General features: G+C 47.1%; 1 long non-coding RNA gene across 2 annotated transcripts in view; it reads right to left on the minus strand.

The window, feature by feature from the left end:
- Positions 1-14343, minus strand: part of LOC144676807 (uncharacterized) — a 37269-nt gene extending 22926 nt beyond the window's left edge. The window contains exons 1-2 of one of the 2 annotated variants that reach the window (XR_013575428.1): positions 13704-14343; positions 1576-1768 (exon numbers count right to left, since the gene is read on the minus strand). This is a non-coding gene — a long non-coding RNA (uncharacterized LOC144676807). Of the gene's footprint in view, positions 1-1575; positions 1773-13703 lie in introns of those variants that run through there. The other variant, XR_013575427.1, reaches the window with a different exon arrangement.
- Between the last annotated feature and the right edge of the window lie 7866 nt (positions 14344-22209).

Raw genomic sequence — 22209 nt, forward strand, 5'->3', positions numbered from 1 at the left:
GTTCTCCAACTGCATTCCCTCCCCCCATTAGCAGTTCAGCTGCACACAGCTGGACCACCAGTGATTCTGGAGAGAGAAGTGTGTCTGTGGCTGGGCCTTTTGGAGCCTCGTGCAAGTACAGCCCCACGCACGCAGAGCCTTCATCCATCCCACTCACCTCACTCTCCCGAGCATTTTCAATGCTGCCTGCTGGGGTTCCCTCAGTTGTCCATCTGAGCTGATCTGCATCTCTGCCCACCCACTGACCACGCTCCATGCAGCACTTGCGCCCGTCCAACATGAGGCTCCATTCACTTTTGATTTCAACAGTGAAGGTCATAGTCACGTTTTTGATCAGCTACCCCGTTCTTTTCCCTCCCCAAGTCACCCATTTCCTTTCCCCCATCATTGTTGACCCCCTGCCACCACCTCCCACCTCCCCACTGTCACTACCAACCCAAACCCTTTTCTTCCCAGGGTGTCCAGGTGAACGTGCATGTTCCCTACCTTCCTGAGAATCCCACCCCCATCCACATTGACCCCCCTGACATCCTCCTCCCCATCCCCAGGGCCTGTGTCTGCCTCTAAATCCCCACCAACCACCCTCGCCGTCCCTTCTACCGTTACTGTTGCACCCTCACCCTCCCACCCTACCAGCTCACTCTGCCCTCTCTCAATCTTACCATTCCCTCCTACCACGCCCACCCTCATTTGCTCCCCAGGAGGCAGCCATTGACTCCACAGACCCCTCCCTTGCACATTCACCTGGACATCCTGCACCCCTTGCTCCCTTCTCCACCTTTACTCCTTCCTCATGCAGTCCAGACCCTACTCTTGACTTGACCAAATCTTGACTGGCACACCAGCATAAGAGGGAGTATTGCACTGTCAGAGGTGCCATCTGTATATAGCACTTGAAGGTATAAAATTGTCCCAAGGGATTTCTCAATCAGGCAAAGTGGACAGAGAGCCACAGGAGATGGTAGGGCAGGTGACCAAACGTTTGGTCAACGAGATAGGTTTTCAGGAGGACCTGAAGGGAATGGAAGGTAGGTAGAGAAGCTGCAAGTGGTGAAGAGAAGAATCTAATCCCTCCCACTTGGATTGCATTGTTCTTACTCAGTGAGCTGTTGTGGTTCTGCACTGAATGGGCAATGAGAGCAGATTGAACAGCGACAGTAAAAAGAGAATTGCATTAACACTTGGAAGGAAGGAAAATGCAGTGTTTGGAGAAAGAGTAGGGGGAGTGGGACTTAGTTGATAACTCGAGCAAAGAGCCAGCACAGGCACTAATGGACCAAATGGCCTCTTTCTGGGCTGTTATTCTATGACACTATATATTGGAGAATGGTTGCTTGATGCCGCTGAGCTGTTGTCATGGTAACCAGTCAGTGACTTTAGAAGAGAAAATGCTTCTTTAAATATAGGTAACAAGCACAGAAGGAGGCCATTTGGTCCATTGTATCTGTGCCGGCTCAATTTGCTTCCACACAGTTGAGAAAATGTCAGCTTTGCATCATGAGTGCAGAAGCAATGGCAATGAAACCCTGACCAAAGAAATAAAAAACTTCTTTTGTGACCTACTTTCTTACAAACGTTCCTTCCCCTCATTTCTCTGGTTCCTGTTTTACATTCATTCTTCTCCAGCGATTTAGATATAAGTCATTTGTGCAGAATCCGTCTGATGAGCTGCCCAGGGATAGTTCCATTAGCTCTTCTCCGGTTACCCAGTTTATGCAGCCGGGGTAAAACATCTTCTTTTCACGTTCTCGCAATGTTTTTTTTTGGTCTGCAAGGAAGCACAAATACATCATGCCAAGTCGATCTGGTCTCCTTGCTGAAGCTGAACAGGGCCCTCAAAGAAAAGAAAAGTTCAGGTCGATTAAGGCAACTCCTGCAGTTATTTAAAAGCAGGACTGCAGTTCATTCCCCAACCATCTAAAACAACACTGGCTGTTCCCAAGCCCTCTGCCCCAACATGTGAAGGGGTCGTCTTACTAGGGTGTGGCGCCATGCACAGTGGTCCCTGGTATTTCACTTAAGTGGCCAATTTTTCTGCAAGTGCTGTCTACATATCATATTTGAGGGAAATGGAGGCCTCATGGCTAAAATACACACACAAACACACAAAACACACACACACACACACACACACACACACACGTTCATGAACATGCACACCCTCACACATATACACACACCTTCACATGTACACACTCACAGATTTACACGTATACACAATTTGTGCAAAGACATACACACACTCACAGGCATATATACATTCACTCCCTCCATCACCGACACTCTGTAGCAGCAGTGTGCACCATCTACAAGATGCACTGCAGGAATTCACCAAGGCTCCTTCGACAGCAGCTTTCAAGCCCCCAACCACTACCATCTAGAAGGACAAGGGCTGCAGATAGATGGGAACACCACCACCTGGAATTCCCCTCCAAGTCACTCACCATCCTGACTTGCAAATATATCGCCGTTCCTTCACTGTCGCTAGGTCAAAATCCTGGAACTCCCTTCCTAACAGCACTGTGGATGTACCTACAGCTCATGAACTGCAGTGGTTCAAGAAGGCAGTTCACCACCACCTTCTCAAGGGTAACTAGGGATGGGCAATAAATGCTGGCCCAGCCAGTGAAGCACACATTCTATGAATGAATTTTAAAAACCACACAATTGCACATACATACACTCACATTTGTTCACGTATACACCCATACAGCCATAAAGAGACAATGCACAGACAGACAAATAGACACAGACACACACACACAGACACAGACATACAAACATGCATACCTTCACATATCCTTATACACACTCTCAGATTTACATGCAGACAAATGCAGACACGGGAACACACTCAGACAGAGACACACGCAGACCTACAGGTGTACACACAAAGATGCAGTTGGACATACAGGCACACATGCACACAGGCATGAACATACAGACATACACACACAGACACATGGTCACAGACATATTCTGTGACTGCCACATGCCAGCAGTCTGCCACTCCTGACATCTTCAGGCTGAGAAACACGAATGAGCCTCTGGAGTTAAAACCTCCTGGGCCTCACGCTCATGGGGATTAAGGGAGGGGTGAATAAATAATCAGCTTGCTTCCACCCCGACCCACTGTGCACCCTCCTTCCTCTAACACTGGACCACCACCCTCACCGCAACACACACACACACACCCCCCTCCGACTCTTATCCAAGTTCAAATTGAGGCTTTTGTGTCCAGCCATCAAAGACAGGCTTGAACCTCCAAACTGAACTCTGGGGAGGTGATGGCATAGTGGCATCATCACTACACCACTATTCCAGAGACCCAAGGTAATGCTCTGGGGGCCTGGGTTCAAATCCTGCCACAGCAAATGGTGAAATGTGAATTCAATAAAAATCTGGAATTAAAAGTCTAACGATGACCATGAAACCATTGTACAATTGTCATAAAAACCCATCTGATTTACAATGCCCTTTAGGGGAGGAAATCTGCTGTCTTATGTGACTCCAGGCCCACAGCAATGTGGTCAACTCTCAAAAAATGCCCCCTGATCAAGGGCAGTTAGAGATGGGCAATAAATGTTGGCCTAGCCAGTGATGTCCACATCCTATGAATGAATAAAAAAAAATCTAAAGAAGAAAGAAGTCTGACTTAGCACCTCAATAGTAAGTGAATTCAGCCAACCAGTCAGGAGCAGCAGTGGGCTGACTATATTCCACATCTCTCACACACACACACACACCTGTCAGAGTAACAGTGGAAGACTTCCAGCAAGTGAATAAAAGCTCCTGATTTACTACCTTGAGTTCCGGATATATATAAATAAGCCGTCCTAAAAGCGCTGCTTCTCTGGGATTCCCTCTCCTACCTGTGGATTCCCAATGTGCGGACTTCAATCATGCAGACTGCAGCCCGTTTAATCAGCCCCTTTTTATTGTAGGCAAGAACAAACGGGAGATTCTGCATGTCCGCAATCAGTAACAACATAAACATATATCTACACAAAGAGAGGGCACCTGTCTTCAGTTTGGAAAATGGAAATGTAGACAGGAATTTTCATATGACTGGGAATAATGAAGAGACAGGGTTACGGGGAGGTAAGGGGAAGAGCCAGGCAAAAGGAGTTCATGTGTTAAATGACCTGCAAATATAAAAGACCAACAGTGATATCACATGGAAGGAATAAATGTTGTTGCTTTGAGTTCCAATTGTTTAAACCAATTTTTGTTTTCTTCTAGCCCAAACTAAACCTTTTCAAATCACCGGTTTGGGCCCAGCTGGATAATTGTGGCCTCTTATGGGGATGTGGTGTAGTATTATCACTGGACTAGTAATCTGGTGACCCAGGGCAATGCTCTGGGGGACCCGAGTTCGGATCCCACCACAGCAGATGGTGAATTTTGAACTCAATAAAAACCTGGAGTTAAAAGGCTGATGATGACCACAAAACCACTACTGTTGTTGTAAAAACACATCTGGTTCACCAATGCCCTTTAGAGAAGGAAATCTGCCGTCCTTACCTGGCTTGGTCTACATGTGACTCCGGACCCACACCAATGTGGTTGACTCTTAAATGCCCTCTGAACAAGGGCAATTGGGGATGGACAATAAATACTGGCATAGGCAGTGACATCCACATCAGAGGTTCAGGAGAAATTTAATAGAGCTGTTCCAGACCATAAAGTGGTTTTGATGGCAGAAATGAGGAGAAACTGTTCCCATTGGCAGGAGGGTAGTAACCAGAGGAGACAGATTTAAGATAATAGGCGAAGGAACCTGAAGCGACATGAGGAGAGCTTTTCTTGTCAAGCAAGATCTGGAATGTGCTGCGTGAAAGGGTGCGAACTCAATAATAACTTTCAAAAGGCAATCCGATGATTATTTGAAGGGGAAACAAGTTGAAGGATTATGGGGGTAAGAGCAGGGGAATGAGACTCTTTCAAAAGAACCAGCACAGGCATGGTGGGCTGAATGGCGTTCTTCTGCGCTGAATTATTCTATGGGCAGGGTTTTACCATCGGCGAGCGGGGGGTGGGGCCTGCTCGCCGATGCGCAAAATGATGCGCGGTGACGTCGGGTGGAACTCCCGACATCATCCCGCCCCATTTAAATTTTCAGGAAGGTGCGGGCGCAGAAAAATCAGCTGTGCGCCCGCCGACCTGTCAATGGCCAATTGAGGCCATTGGCAGATCAATTAAAGTACTTTGTGGACCTGCCCGTTCAACCTTAAGGTTGGCAAGCAGGCCAGGAACCCCAGCGGGAACTATGAGGGGACATGTAAGGGAATTTTCTTTTCTATTTTTAATATTTTTGAAAGGAGTGGCGATCTCCCTGAGGCAGTACTTAGCCTCAGGGAGGTGAGTGCGCTCTTCCGTGCACATGCGGGAAAGTGCCCACTCTTGATTTTGGCATTCACCCCCACCCGCACAGGGAGTGCATAATGCTTCCCTGCGGACATCACGCTGGGCAGGCCTTCATTGGCCTGCCCATGTAAAATGGCGCCGTGCCTCTGATTGGGGACGCCGATCAGAAGCGCGCCCGCATGCACCCACCCATCAACATCCCCCCCCCCACCGACAGGGGTGGGGGAAATTCTGCCCTATGATTCTGATGAGATTGTAAGAAAATTGACATTGGCAAATTGTGCGTAATTTCAAGCATTTACTCCTGGATTACGCCCACCCACCCCACCCCATATTAGGAGGATAAATGAGCGCGCAAATAATGGGTAAGTGAGAAGACGGAAGAGAGGTCAAAATCCAAAAATGGCTGAGAATAAACCTGACTTACTGCTCTTGCATTGAATTCTTTGAAAAGTGCATTCACTTCTCTACTTTATGAAGCCCCAGTAGAGTAGGCCGATTAAATCCCTTGGGCATGCTCGGCTATTCAATTAGATCATGGCCGATTTTATCTTAATTCCATTTTCAAAGCCATAGACCACCCTGATGTCTTGCAGCTTGTGGGAGGAGGTGTAATGACACATCCAGCTTTCTGGCTATGACTGAGCTTGCACTGAGCAGGACAACGTTTTACAATGTATTCCTTGAAGGGGAAGCATTTGCATTATGTCAGGGCTGCTGAGGGCTCTCCGCTTCTTCCTCGAACAGAGGCCCGAACAATCCCCATCCACCACTACTCTCCTCCGTCTGGCTGAACTTGTTCACTCACTGAACAATTTCTCCTTAAACTCCTCTCACTTCCTCCAAATAAAAGGTGTGGCTATGGGTACCCGCATGGGCCCCAGTTATGCCTGTCTCTTTATGAGGTATGTGGAACATTCTTTGTTTCAGTCCTACTCAGGCGCCCTCCCACAACTCTTTCTCCGGTACATCGATGATTACTTCGGTGCTGCTTCATGCTCTAGTTTGGACTTGGAAAAATTTATTAAGTTTGCTTCCAATCTCCACCCCTCCATCATTTTCACATGGTCCATCCCTGACACTTCCCTTCCCTTCCTTGACCTCTCTGTCTCAATTTCTGGTGATAGACTGTCCACCAATATTCATTACAAGCCTACCGACTCCCACAGCTACTTTGACTACAGCTCCTCACACCCCGCTTCCTGTAAGGACTCCATCCCAATTCTCTCAGTTCCTTCACCTCCGTCGCATCAGTTCTGATGATGCCACTTTCAAAAACAGATCCTCTGACATGTCCTCCTTCTTCTTTAACCGAGGTTTTCCACCCACGGTGGTTGACTAGGCCCTTAACCGTGTCCAGCCCATCTTCCACGCATCCGCCCTCACGCCTTCTCCTCCCTCCCAGAAACATGAAAGGGTCCCCCTTGTCCTCACTTATCACCCCACCAGCCTCCGCCATTTCTGCCAACTCCAGCATGATGCCACCACCAAATATATCTTCCCTTCACCCCCCCTGGCAGCATTCCGTAGGGATCATTCCCTCCGTGACACCCTGGTCCACTCCTCCATCACCCCCTACACCTCAAACCCCTCCCACGGCACCTTTCCATGCAACCGCAGAAGGTGCAACACCTGCCCTTTTACTTCCCCTCTCCTCACCGTCCAAGGGCCCAAACACTCCTTTCAAGTGAAACAGCATTTCACTTGCACTGTCCTCAATTTAGTCTACTGCATTCGCTGCTCCCAATGCGGTTTCCTCTACATTGGAGAGACCAAACGCAGACTGGGTGACCGCTTTGCAGAACACCTTTGGTCTGTCCACAAGCATGACCCAGACCTCCCTGTCGCTTGCCATTTCAACACTCCACCCTGCTCTCAGGCCCGCATGTCCGTCCTTGGCCTGCTGCAATGTTCCAGTGAAGCTCAACGCAAACTGGAGGAACAGCACCTCATCTTCCGACTAGGCACTTTACAGCCTTCCAGACTGAATATTGAGTTCAACAATTTCAGATCATGAACTCTCTCCTCCAACCCCACTCCCTTTCCGATCCCCCTTTTTTCCAATAATTAATATAGATTTTTCTTTTCCCACCTATTTCCATTATTTTTAAATGTATTTCCATCCATTGTTTTATCTCTACCTTTTAGCCTATTTCGATCCCTTCCCTTCACCCCACCCCACCCCCACTAGGGCTATCTGTATCTTGCTCGTCCTGCTTTCTACCCTTAATGTCACCTATTAGCACATTCCTTAAAAAATATCACCACCGTCAACACCTCTTTGTCCTTTTGTCTATGACATCTTTTGGCTATCACCACCTATCACTGGCCCTCTATCCAGCTCTACTTGTCCCACCCCCCCCTTACACCAGCTTATATTTCATCTCTCTTCTATTTTTCCTTAGTTGTATTGAAGAGTCATACGGACTCGAAACGTTAACTGTGTTCCTCTCCGCATATGCTCTCAGACTTGCTGAGTTTTTCCAAGTATTTTTATTTTTGTTCTTGTTCTGCAATTACTGTCAGTAGATCCCAGGGCCCAAGTCCCTACTTCTGATTATTATGCTTTGCTGGAATACGTGCATGTGTGTGTGTTTGTGTGCATGCATGTGTGTTCCTGCATGTCTATATAAGCATGTGTTTCTGTGTGCACATGTTTATATATGCATATAGAAGGACTCCTCACTCTCTGCCCACCGTCGGCTGTTAAATAATATGTTCACACCTCACAGCGGCCCTTTGGCTGAGAGGACTATCAGAGCCTGGGGAACTAACCCTTGCTGAGAGTCAAGGAGGAAACATTTGTGAGAAATGTGCACTCACAAGCAGCTGTTGTAACCACTTGTGACTTGAGAACTCCTGAGCTAACTAGTCAGCCTGAAATCCAGAGGTATTGATCACAGCTGGGAACAGTATTCGGAAACTGTCTGTGATGGACACTCGGGGGAATTGAAGGCTTTTACCGAACAGGATAAGCAGTGGCTAGACAACGTCAAGTTCAGTACATTATTCATAAAGAATACAAAGAATATTGCTGGGAAATGAGGTGAAACTGACAGTAATGTATGTCACATTAAGCTCAGGCCTGTAACTAGTAGATCATCATCCAGCTCCCCTCTGACTGATTGAGGTTCCTGGTAGTGTGAGGGCAATTTGTGATGGGGAACACGGCCCTTTTCATTTAATAGCCATTTGTCAAATTGATATATATATACATATATATATATATATATATATATATATATATACACATATGTATATGGATGGATGGATGGATGGATTGACGGATAGATAGATAGATAAATAGATATTATAAAAATATTGCACATGTCTGTCACAATCAGATACCATTCTTCAAAGTGCCACATTTTATTAAGAAATAACTTGTATCTATATAACACCTTTCATGACCTCATGTTCCAAAGCATTTTACAGTCAATTAGGCATTCCTGAAGTGTAGTCACTGGTGTAAGGTAGCAAAAAATGCAGTAGCCAATTGGCTTGCAACAAGTTCTCACAAATGGCAGTTTGCTAAATGACTAGATTGTTTTTAATGATGTTGGTTGAGGGATGAATGTTGGTCAGGAAAACTCCTTGGCTCTTCGTCAAATAGTGACAGGGGATTTTCTACCTTCACCTGAGAGGGCAGATGAGGTTTAACATCTCATTTGGAAGATAACACTCCATCAGTATTGTTCTAGAATATCAGTCTAGTTTATGTGTTCAAATCTCAGGAGTGGGGATTGAACCCATGACCTTCTGACTTGGAAGGATAGCACTGCCGGCTAGGAACGTAGCAACATGAAGAGGACATTCAAGCAATGAGCTCCCTCATTTTGCTTTGTTGTTTACAGCCTGCACCATATATTCCAGATCACTTCACAATCACACACCAATATGAAACTTTGCATTCAACCCCTCCAGCCAATTCTGCCATTCAAATAGATCACAGCTGATCTGTATCTTAACTCTGCCTACCCACCTTGGTCCCAGAACCTTTAATTCCCTTGCCTAACAAAAAAACCTATCAATCTCGTTTTTTAAGATTTTCAAATAGCCTAGCTTCAGTAGATTTTGGTAGATGGAGTAGAGTTCCAGATTGCCAATGATTGCCACTGTTCTGGAGAAGACTCTTGTTGGACTCAAAACGTTGACTCTGTTTCTCGCTCCACAGATGCTGCCAGACCTGCTGAGTTTTTCCAACACTTTTTCGTTTTTATTCCAGATTGCCACTACCTTTTTGTGAGGAAGTGCTTCCTGATATCATCCCTGAATGGCCTTGTTTGAATTTTAAGGCTATGATCACTTGTTCTGAAGCCCCCAACCAGAAGAACTCCTTTATACAGCTTAGTTAGATCACTCCTTTATATTCTATACTCAAGGGAATACAAGCAAAGTCTAAACAACCTGGAAAAACTCAGCAAGTCTGGCAGCATCGGTGGAGAAGAAATCAGTCAACGTTTCGAGCCCTCATGGCCCTTCAGCAGAACTGAAGCATAGTTTCAACAAGGGAGAAATATAAATTGGTTTAAGGTGGGTGGGGGGGAAGAGACACATTGAGGGTGTGGTGTGAGCAGATAATCAAAAGATGTCAGAGACAAAAAGGTCAAAGAGGTGTTGAAGGTGGTGGTCTTTGTCTGAGAAAAGTGCTAATTAAGAATGCAAGACAGGATATTCAAAGTACAGCTCTAGTGGGGGTGGGGTGGAAAGACTAAAGGTTTTAGTTTTAGATTTAAAAATAATGGAAATAGGTGGGGAAAGAAGAATCTATATAAATTATTGAAAAAAAAGGCGGGTGGGGGGGGAGAAAAGAAACGGGGTGGGGATGGGGGGAGGGGGAGTTTAAGATCTAAAGTTGTTGAATTCAATATTCAGCCCAGAAGGCTGTAAAGTGCCTAGTCGGAAGATGAGGTGCTGTTCCTCCAGTTTGCGTTGGGCTTCACTGGAACAATGCAGCAAGCCAAGGACAGACATGTGGGCAAGAGAACAGGGTGGAGTGTTAAAATGGCAAGCGACAGGGAGGTTTGGGTCTTTCTTGCGGACAGACCGCAGGTGTTCCGCAAAACGGTCGCCCAGTTTGCGTTTGGTCTCTCCAATGTAGAGGAGACCGCATTGGGAGCAACGAATGCAGTAGACTAAGTTAGGGGAAATGCAAGTGAAATGCTGCTTCACTTGAAAGGAGTGTTTGGGCCCTTGGACGGTGAGGAGAGAGGAAGTGAAGGGGCAGGTGTTGCATCTTCTGCGTGGGCATGGGGAGGTGCCATAAGTGGGGGTTGAGGAGTAGGGGGTGATGGAGGAGTGGACCAGGGTGTCCCGGAGGGAACGATCCCTATGGAATGCCGTCAAGGGGGGTGAAGGGAAGATGTGTTTGGTGGTGGCATCATGCTGGAGTTGGTGGAAATGGCGGAGGATGATCCTTTGAATGCGGAGGCTGGTGGGGTGATAAGGGCATTCAAAGGATCATCCTCCGCCATTTCCGCCAACTCCAGCATGATGCCACCACCAAACACATCTTCCCTTCACCCCCCTTGACGGCATTCCGTAGGGATCGTTCCCTCCGGGACACCCTGGTCCACTCCTCCATCACCCCCTACTCCTCAACCCCCACTTATGGCACCTCCCCATGCCCACGTAGAAGATGCAACACCTGCCCCTTCACTTCCTCTCTCCTCACCGTCCAAGGGCCCAAACACTCCTTTCAAGTGAAGCAGCATTTCACTTGCATTTCCCCTAACTTAGTCTACTGCATTCGTTGCTCCCAATGCGGTCTCCTCTACATTGGAGAGACCAAACACAAACTGGGCGACCGTTTTGCGGAACACCTGCGGTCTGTCCGCAAGAAAGACCCAAACCTCCCTGTCGCTTGCCATTTTAACACTCCACCCTGTTCTCTTGCCCACATGTCTGTCCTTGGCTTGCTGCATTGTTCCAGTGAAGCCCAACGCAAACTGGAGGAACAGCACCTCATCTTCCGACTAGGCACTTTACAGCCTTCTGGGCTGAATATTGAATTCAACAACTTTAGATCTTAAACTCCCCCTCCCCCCATCCCCACCCCGTTTCTTTTCCCCCCCCACCCGCCTTTTTTTTCAATAATTTATATAGATTCTTCTTTCCCCACCTATTTCCATTATTTTTAAATCTAAAACTAAAACCTTTAGTCTTTCCACCCCACCCCCACTAGAGCTGTACTTTGAATATCCTGTCTTGCATTCTTAATTAGCACTTTTCTCAGACAAAGACCACCACCTTCAACACCTCTTTGACCTTTTTGTCTCTGACATCTTTTGATTATCTGCTCACACCACACCCTCAATGTGTCTCTTCCCCCCCACCCACCTTAAACCAATTTATATTTCTCCCTTGTTGAAACTATGCTTCAGTTCTGCTGAAGGGCCATGAGGGCTCGAAACGTTGACTGATTTCTTCTCCACCGATGCTGCCAGACTTGCTGAGTTTTTCCAGGTAATTCTGTTTTTATTTTGTTTTGGATTTCCAGCATCCGCAGTAGCTTTTAGCTTTTTGTTTTTATCTAAACAACCTGTCCTGATTAAGCTTTTTGACCCTGGAAAAGTTCTGCTAAATCTGTGCTGCAGCTCCTCTGATGCTAATATATCCTTCCTGAGGTCCGGAGCCCAGAGCTGAGTATTTTAAAATTCTTTCACAGGATGTAGGCATTGCTGGCCAGGCCAGCATTTATTGCCCATCCCTAATTGCCCTTAAGAAGGTGGTGGTGAATTGCCTTCTTGAACTGCTGCAGTCCATGTAGTGTAGGTGCACCCACAGTGCTGTTAGGGACGGAGTTCCAGATGTTGACCCAGCGGCAACATGGTGAGTGGCTTTGGGGGGAAACTTCTAGGTGGTGGTGTTCCCATGCATCTTGTCCTTGGAAGTCGTGGAGGTCGTGGATTTAGAAGGTGCTATGAAAAGAGCCATGTTGAGTTGCTGCAGTACATCTTGTAGCTGGTGCACACTGCTGCTACTGTGCGCCCGTGGTGGAGGGAGTGAATGTTTAAGGTGGTGGATGTGGTGCTGATCAAACGGGCGGCTTTGTCCTGGATGGTGTTGAGCTTCTTGAGTGTTGTTGGAGCTGCACTCATCCAGGAGCTGCACTCATTCAGGCAAGTGGAGAGTATTCCATCACTCTCCTGACTTGTGCCTTGTAGATGGTGGACAGGCTTTGGGGAGTCAGGGGGTGAGCCTCTGACCCGCTCGGGAATTCTGAGGTGAGTAATTCACCTTTTGACTCCCTAAAGCCCTGATGAGACACCCTTAATCTTGGCAGCAGGCAGGCAGGCAACAGGGCCTTTGGCACTCACGTTCTCGGCTGAAGAGATCCACATCTATTCCCCTAACTAAACTATTCCCAACTACAACCGCATTCCTTTGTATGCCCCCAACTTGAATGGGCCCCTGCACACCATGGTGCTATAGCCAGTTTGTTCATTTTCTCTGCAGTCCCTGCTCTTATCCACACAAACTGCAAGAACCTCAAACCTGTTGGATAATTGCAAGAGCTGAGGCTCCTTTGTTTCTCCCTCCTGGATTCACATTCCTGCCTCACTCGCAGTCACACCCTCCTGTCCCTGACCACGGACCAAATCTGAAGTATGTAGCCTACGGGGTGTGACTGCCTCCTGGAACAAAGTGTCCAGGTAACTTTCTCCCTGCCACCTTTATGGCCTTTTATTTAACTAATTAGGCTTCAAGTTTAGGAATATCACTCAACAATTATTTGTAGTTACATAAAGTAATGTAACTAGTTCAGCTATAAATGTATCTCCCAGTACTGGTAAGATACTGCAGGGAGTTGAGAGGAGGTGGTGGTGTCGTGGTTACTAGACTAGTAATAAGGGAAGCAAGGGTAATGCTCTGGGGCACTTGGGTTCAAATCCCACCACAACAGATGTTGAAATTTGAACTCAATAAAAAAATCTGGAATTAAAAGTCTAATGATGACCATGAAACCATTGTTGATTGTTGTAAAAACCCATCTGGTTCACTAATGCCCTTTAGGGAAAGAAATCTGCTGCCCTTACCTGGTCTGGCCTACATATGACTCCAGACGCAAAGCAATATGGTTGACTCTTAAAATGCCCTCTAGCAAGTTGCTCAGCTACTGAGGGCAATTAAGGATGGGCAATAAATGCTGGCCGAGCCAGTGACGCCCACATCCCGTGAATGAATAATAAAAAAAATGCCTCCAGAACTGTTTTGTGCTTACAGTCTTATTCGTTCACTCCCTGTTATAGTCACCCAAATGAAATATTTCAATTCCTTGGCTTAGAAGTTAGAGAAAAAAGAAAAGAAAAAATACTCACCAGCCAATCACTTACCCACTCCTCTCTGACATCACACTAAGATCTTTCATGAACACAATCAGCTTGTTCTGAACTTACACACCTCCTGTTCCTTCATTCCCCTGCTGCTCTCGCTCTCATTGCCGCCACTGCTCTTTTATCTTCTTCGCTCTGTTCTCCACTAGCTGGATTTACTAGATGATGCTAGAACAGAGAGGTAAAACCCAGGCTTGAGCTTTTTTTCCCTGGAAAAGGGGAGTGTGAAGGGTGACCTGATGAAGATCTTTAATGTCATGAGAGGCTTTGATAGAGAGGATGTTTCCAATTGCAGGCAAGTAATGCCACTATATGGACCAGCTGAGGACAATAGCATGTAAGGGGAAGCTAGATAAGCAGGTGAGGGAGGAAAGAATCCAAGGCGATGGTGACGGGTAGATGAAGTAAAGTAGGAGGAGTCTCACTGGAGGATAAACTCTGGCTTGGGCCTGTTGGGTCTGTCACTGTGTTGCAGAAACCTTGGCCCGGATCTTCGGCAAAGCAGCAACCGCCGTCAAATTGCCGCTCTGCTCCTACTTGTCTGCGCCCTGGCCCTGCTCCGTATTTCTGGCTGTGTCTTCCAAGGCCGGCTTCTTCTGAAATGCGCACCGTCCGGCCTCACGAAAGCTTCATTGTAGCACTGAAGAGTTGCGGGAAGACAATCCACGCCCCCCCCAGATTACAGCACCAGCTACCGTAAGGTAAGTTTAAATGTCCAGTGTGAATGGCAATGGATGGGTGAATGGTCAGGGCGATATGGTGGGTAGATGGGTGAGTGGGTAGGGTGGCAGTGGGTGGGGTGGTTGACGAGTAGGGTGGTGGGCGAGTAGAGTGGTAGGGTGGGCAGGGTGACAGGTTGGTAGGGTGACAGATGTGTAAGGTATGTGGAGGGTAGAGTGGCAGGTGGGTGAGGTTGGTATGTGGGTAAGGGGACGGTCAGATCGGGTAAGGAAGAGTTGTCAGGCCGGCGGCTAGTCAAGCTCGGTCAGGGGGTAGTTGGGTGGTAGGGAGTAGTCAGGTCACATTGGGGGCATAGGGGGTAGTCAGATGGTTGGATGGGTAGTCAGGTTGGGTCGTGGGTGGTCAGAGGGGTTGGGTGGGGAAGTCAAGTCAGGTCAGGGGATAGTCGGCATGTTGTGGGGTGGTATTTGGATAGTCAGGGGGATAATCAAGTTGGGTCGGGGGGGTAGTCGGGAAGGGTAGTCATGTCTGACTGGGTTGGCGGAGTGTCAGGGGCCTGCGGTGGTAGTCGGGATATCAAGAGGGGTTTGTTAGGGGTGGGGTGAGTCAACAGGGGAGTTGTGGGAGTTAGTGTGAAGGATTGGGAGGGGTTCAGTATTATAGTTACCAAGGAGTTGGACAAGGATTTTTCTGTCTAGCATTTCCTGGGTAACTATCCAGATGGGTAAGTCGGAACTGTCCAAAGTCTCCAGCTCTTACTCAGGGTCAGAGACTTTTTTGGAGGGTCCCAGGGAGCAGGGGAATTGTCCGTCAGAAGTTGAAACTTTCCCGGCAATTCCCATGGAAGTCAGCACTTCAGGACTCCCACTACTGCCTCCTGACTGAAACTCGATCTGTGTTTAAAATACCAGAGAAAGTGGCTCTAGAAATTCAGCTGAGGTCTTCAATACAAGGATTGGTCTCTGGACATTTGAATTCAGTGGGTTGGAGAGGAAGAGGGGACATGTGTAGAAGTTACCCAGGTTGCATAATAAAGTGGTTTTTTTTTCACAACGGGGCTTCTAACTTCGAAACAAGTTGCTTGCTCATACAATTATTGTGTGAATTCATAGCAAATGTTCAACAGGGGATTCAGTGAGCCCTAATTGTGGCTGCCTTTACCACATCTAAGGAGCCCTGGTCAAACCAATGGAGATCAGGGGATAAACTCTTCAGTGGACTGGAGGCATTCCTGGCATAAAGGAAAATGGCTGTAATCATTGGAAGCCAATCATCTCAGCCCCAGGATGCCGCCATTGTATCCAACCGCTCCATAAATGATCCTCCCCACACCATCACCTGTTGACTGGCGATTTCACAGTGTTCAGCTCCATTCACAACTTCTCAGGCAGTGAAGTGGTCCATGTCCATCTGCAGCAAGGCCTGGACAACATCCTGCCTTGGGCTGATACATGGCAAAGTAACATTCGCACCACCCAAGTGCCAGGTAGTGATTATCTCAAGCACTGGTGGACACACGCTCCATTACAACACGGAGTACACTTCAAAAAGCATTTCATGGGCTGTAAAGCGCTTTGGAATATGTCTGGAGGTCACGAAAGGAGCTATAGAAATGCAAGTCTTACTTTTTTCTCTTTCAAGCTGCTGTGCATCAAAAAGGGAGGAGACGACAACTTTTCAGGGGGCCTAAGGATGAGCAATAAATGCCAGAAACACTCACATCCCTAGAATGAATATAGAACGGCACATCATGAATGCTTGGAAAAAGGCTCAAAGGGACAGCTAGCCATCTCATATTGAGAGATTTACTTAACCAAAGCTATTAAAAGGATATGAAGTTAGGCCACAGATGAGTCAAAATGGACTGCAGCAGTTCAAGAAGGCAGCTCACCACCACCTTCTCAAGGGCAATTAGGAATGGGCAATAAAACTGCTGGCCTAGCCAGCGAAACCCACGGTCCCATGAAAGAATAAAGGAAAAAAAGAATCCAATTGAATGGCAGAACAGGATCAAAGGGATAAATGATTTCCTTCTGTTCTGAGCTTCCTATCCATTGTCGTTTGACGGTACATTTTGCTAATTTGTTGATACATTTTAGTGACTTTTGGCAGCTTATTGGTGTATTCACTGGCCCAGTAGTGCATTTTGACAGACGCCCTTGTTGACCAGCCTTGTGGTAATTTCTCAGCTCTACTTCAAAGATGTAACTGGAGCTGACAACCTTCCACCAGGTTTCAGCTGCTCTGCAGTTGGATTTGCTTACAGCTCATGTTACAGGGTCAGCAAGTACACCCTTTGTATGTAATACCTGCCCAGCCTGAGTAGGAATACTGGACGGCCCCCTTCTCCACTTGACACTCGCTCACTTATGGGGACTCTGCAGGGGTCACTGCAACACTAGTCAATCCCAGCTGGCCTAAATGCTGCTCTCCACAGGCTCCACAAGCTACTTCTGGAAGTTGAGTTGCATCAGCGGAACCCTGTAAACAACATATCCACCTTGGTTTCTCTCATTACTAACATCAACATTGCATTATCCCCACCACCCACCCCCAGCCATCTGAGGGTGGCCTCACTGTCTTCCTTTAAACTTATCTGTCTGTGGCCCATTACACCATCTCAAGGGATTACTCGGCGTCCTTTATCCAAACAAGTGGGGGCTTGAAGTCACTAATTGCCCTTTGTGTTTGCCAAGGGATGTTTTACTGCAGGCAGAAGTGGGTGGAGGATGTGGAATTCAGTATTTCTGGAAACTGAAGGGAGGAATCGGTCCATTTTAATTTTTGCTCCTTTTCTCTCCTCAAGTGGACCATCTCTTTCAGTCACTCGGTCAGCAACTGCCCAGAGTTCAAAGGTCAATCCGTTTCTGTAACTGTTCACTTCTTGACTCCTGAAGGCACAGTCTCGACAACATCAGCTTACATTTGTATAGCACCCTTTCGTGCCTCAAGGCTTTATCAGGGTCCCACATGCAATGCCAACCTAAGTACCCGTTATTCATATGCAGGTCCTGGCAGTGACTGTTTGTGGGTGTTCAGCCGCAGAGGCAACACCTTGGTCCGGGATTTTCTGTGCCCACTCGCATCGGGCGCGATTGGTTTCAGAACAGCGTGAAACCAGTTTGCGATCATCTGCTCAGCCCATCCATGGCAGGCCACATTTCCCGCCATCAGGAACCTCATTGTAATACATTAGCATATCATTATTAGGCCAGCCCACTGGAATCGCACCCCCACCTGCTGGATCGTCTGTCCACGTCTGTGGGAAAACAACGTGTTTCACAACAGCACTTAAGCAAAGTACATCTGACAGGCTGCACTTCACTCGGGGCTTCAAGGTTTGTTTCCCTACCTTGCTTCGGGCAGCACTCGCAGTCATCAGCACCAGGCTTCACAGACAGCACCACACCACTTATAGTGGGGCTCATGGGTAGGTCTCGGTCTACCAGATCAGCCATGTGTGGGTGACTTTTCAATGGCTGCAGGGCTAGGGCTTGCTTGAGGAAGGGGGAGAAGTGGCCTCAGGCAAGGGGAGAGGCTGCAGGGTGAGAGCTGCACTGGGGAAGGAGGGTATCCCAGGGTGTGTGTGAGGGCACATGTTGATCTGTGCAAGTGGCCTCAAGATGGTGAGGGTTGAGGAGGCTGTCTCCAGAGGAGATGATGCCAGATGGACATATAACGGTCTGTGTGTGAGAATGGGTGGTGATGTCCCTTGAGCTGGCAGTGAGTGAGGTGCCAGTGAATGTGTGATGGGCTTGAGGGTGTGAGTTTAGAGTGATGAGATGGTCACCATACCCTGGCTGCACTGATGAGTTCATTCACCCTCTGTGGTAATTTCAATGCAGGATGGTCAACCTCTTCTGTGCAGCATTGGCACTGATCACCACTACCACCGCCTCCCAAGCCTGGTTGGTCATGCTGCTGCACATCCTGCGGCCAGATAGGGGGGGTAAAGGAGATCGCGGCAGGCTTCCACGCGTCCAAAAGGCATTCCAGTGACATGGCTCTAGGCATAGGATATAAGAGCAGGGAGGTAATGCTGGAACTGTATAAAATGCTGGTTGGGTCACAGCTAGATATTGCATGCAGTTCTGGAATCTGCATTTTAGGAAGGATGTGATTGCACCGGAGAGAGTGCAGAGGAGATTTACCAGGATGTTGCCTGGGCTGGAGAGTTTTACTTATGAGGAGAGATTGGATAGACGGGTTATTTTCCCTGGAGCAGATGAGATTGAGGGGGGACATGATTGATGTGTATAAAATTATGAGGGGCATAGATAGGGTAGACAGGAAGGAACTTTGCCCCTTGGTGGAGGGATCAATAACCAGGGGGCATAGATTTAAGGTAAGGGGCAGGAGCTTCAGAGGGGATGTGAGGAAGAATTTTTTCACCCAGAGGGTGGTGGGAATCCGGAACTCACTGCCTGAAAGGGCGGTAGAGGCAGAAACCCTCATAACATTTAAGAAGATGTGCACATGCGATGCCATGGCATACAAGGCTATAGGCCTAGTGCTGGAAAATGGGATTATAATAGTTAGGTACTTGTTTGACCGGTGCAGACCCAATGGGCTGAAGGGCCTTTTTCTGTGCTGTAGACCTCTATAACTCTATGACTCTATGGCGCTAAACCTGGGGGCTGCAATCTTTTTGCCTTTCGTGGTTATCCTCCCTGCAGTAGTCCTGGGCTGGAAGCACTGAGATGTGTGCGCGCGTCTGGAGTTTAAGTATGGCGCCCAGCGTGATGAAGCGTCAAATTGATGGAATGGCAAGGGAATGAGAGTCCGCCTGCCCTGGAAACGGCATGTTTCCCGGGATTGCATAAGTAATGAGGTGGGTTTGAGACGACACAGTGTGAAAACCTGCCATTGCTGCCGGCGGGTAAAACAGAAAGGATGTACTTGCCATAGAGGGAGTGCAGCAAAGGTTCGCTAGGCTGATACCGGGGATGGCAGGACTGTCGTATGAAGAGAGATTGGTTCGACGGGGTCTGTATTCACTCGAGTTTAGAAGAATGAGAGGGGATCTGATTGAAATGTATAAAATTCTAACAGGGCTAGACAGACTGGATGCAGAGAGAATGTTTCTCCTCGTTGGGGAGTCTAGAACCAGGGGCCACACTCTCAGGATGTGGGGCAGGCCATTTAGGACTGAGATGAGGAAAAATTTCTTCACTTAGAGGGTGGTCAAGTTGTGAAATTCTCTGAAGGCCGTGGAGGCCGGGTCACTGAGTATATTCAAGAAAGAAATTGATAATTTTTTGAATATTAGGGGCATCAAGGGTATGAAGAGAAAGCGGGCATTGAGATAGAGGAACAGCCATGATCATATTGAATGGCGGAGCAGGCTCGAAGGGCCGAATGGCCTACTCCTGCTCCTAGTTTCTATGTTTCTACGTTTCTACCGCATTTAGTGCAAAATGGGACGATTCCACCCTTGATCTTACAATTTTCATCCTTGTTCTTCAATCCCTCCATGATCTCACCCATCCTCTGTAATCTCCTGCAGCCACACAGACCTCTGCATTCTGTTCTCTGCGTATCTCTAATTTTAAGTGCCGCACGATTGGCAGAGCTGCCTTCAGCTACCTAATCCCTAAACTCTGGAATTCATCCCCAGCACCTCTTGATCTCTTAGTCCACATTAAAACTTTCCCTAAATCCTATTAATAATTGTTTGGTAATACAGAACTTGAGCATTGCTGAAAAAAGAGATTTTTTGTCAAAATGTTTTGTCTTGCACTCATCTGGACAATTTGCAAGAAAATACCAATGCCTGGGGGAACAACATATTTATACTGTATGGGGAGAGAGTGCTGATTGGTTGGCAAGTGGAATCTGATTGGTAGAGGCGTTACCATGGAGAATGCACCAGTTGATGCTGACTGACACTTAACTGCCAAGCACTGTTGGAATTTCAGCCAGATAGCTTGACTCTGATTGGTTGAGGCATTGCAGTGGGGAATTAATCAGCCAATGGCAGTCATTTATTTTGTTTAGCTGAAACAGCCCTCATCTTTGCAGATGGAAACAATATGAGCACACATTGCGCCTACTTCAGCTAAACAAAATAAGTGACAACCAATGGCTCATTCATTCCCCAGGGCAATGCCTTGACCATTCAGAATCAAGCTGCCTAGTTTAAATTCCAACAATGCTTGGCAGTTAACTGTCAGTCACAAGCAGCTGGTGTATTCTCCATGGCAACATCTCTACCAATTAGAGTCCACTTGCCAACCAAACAACACTCTCTTCACATACAGTATAAATATATTGTTTCCCCTAACTTGGTATTTTCTTGCAAATTGTCCTGATGAGTGCAAGATGAAAAGCTTTGTCAAAAATGTCTCTTTTTTCAGCAATACTTAAATCCTACTACTTTGATGAAACTTTTGGTCACCTATCCTAATATCACCTTCTGTGATTTGGTGTCCATTCATGCCAGCTTTATTCTTTAGTGAAATCCCTTGGGACGTATTACTATGCAGTTGAGGCCAATAGTTGTGGTTTTATTTACTGGCTCAGCTAGGGGTCACTAACTCAGCCTGAATAGTGGATGCTGTGCAGGGCGTTCCTTACTTGCTGTGGCTCAGTTTCACACATGATCATGCATCTACCAACCGAGCCATTCTGGACAGGCCTCTCGTGAGGGCTCCCTCAACCTCCCACCTCACCCGCCAGTTGATTCATCTATGCATCAGTTGGTAGCACTTATCATGGGTCAGACTGGTTGCAGGTTCATAGTCTGGATTTTTGTCTCCCCTTCGCATCGCTGTGAAAATGGTGGAAGAGGCCGAAAATTGGAAGTCTTGTTGCATAACACGGCACCTACCATTTTTGTGGGGGCATGAATTGGGACATGCATTTGCATTTCACAGAGGTAACTGTCCATATAAAACAGCAGCTGTCTCCATTCATGTCTAACTTTGGTGTCCCAGGTGTGTGAAACACAACAAGAACGATGTGGTAGGAGTAGATCTTAACTTCGTGGAGTCCTCTGGAGACATGGAATACCATTTTGGAGGGGGAGGGTACACCTTTGGATATGGTCCTGGGAGCGTTTTGGTGAAGGTCGGGTGCTCTTTGGGGGAGGTCAGGTGTCCCTTGGAAGAGGTAAGGCTCTCCTTGGGATTGTTAAAATTAGGCATGAATGTGTGTAAAAAGTGCATAATTTCATTAACTGTTAAGCTCATTGGAGCTGTCAAAAGTGTCAAGATGAACTGCCAAAAGAAACTGCTAAGCTCTCAGGGCCTTTAAAATTCCTGGCCTTTAAATCTTTGGAAAAAATGCCGAGAGTGTTTAAAAAAATCGTTGCTTGCCATTTCAATCTATCTGTTGGCATAAGCCTGAGGGTCACCATTACTTGATTAGTGCTGCATGACTGATTTCAAGACCTCTCCATTATCACAGTAGAGCACCTGCCATTTCACAGTTTGATTAACAGCTCCAAGTTGTGATAGATTCTTTGATGTGGAAATATGAATGTTTTTATGAGGGATTACGTGTAGAGTAAAGGGTTAACATCAGAAACATTCATGATGCTGATGTAATAATGATGCCAGATCGCGTGACTGAGAAGTAAGAGAGATCCGGAATGAGAAGAAGCTCCAACTCGTGTTGAGGTTCAAATGTGTAAATACTTGCTGTAAATAAAGATAAATAGTTTTGAGAAACTACAGACTTGAGCAGCATACTTTGGGAGAATAAAATCCCAAAACCTCTGTCTAGACACCAAGCTCATGATGAAACATGGTGGCAGTGAGTAAAAGACCGATCAAACCTTCAAAATAAGATACAGGGCTGGCAAGAAATGCGATCCTCGAAGGAA

This window comes from Cetorhinus maximus, unplaced genomic scaffold (assembly GCF_964194155.1).
Source record: "Cetorhinus maximus unplaced genomic scaffold, sCetMax3.hap1.1 HAP1_SCAFFOLD_1942, whole genome shotgun sequence".
Lineage (NCBI taxonomy): Eukaryota > Metazoa > Chordata > Chondrichthyes > Lamniformes > Cetorhinidae > Cetorhinus > Cetorhinus maximus.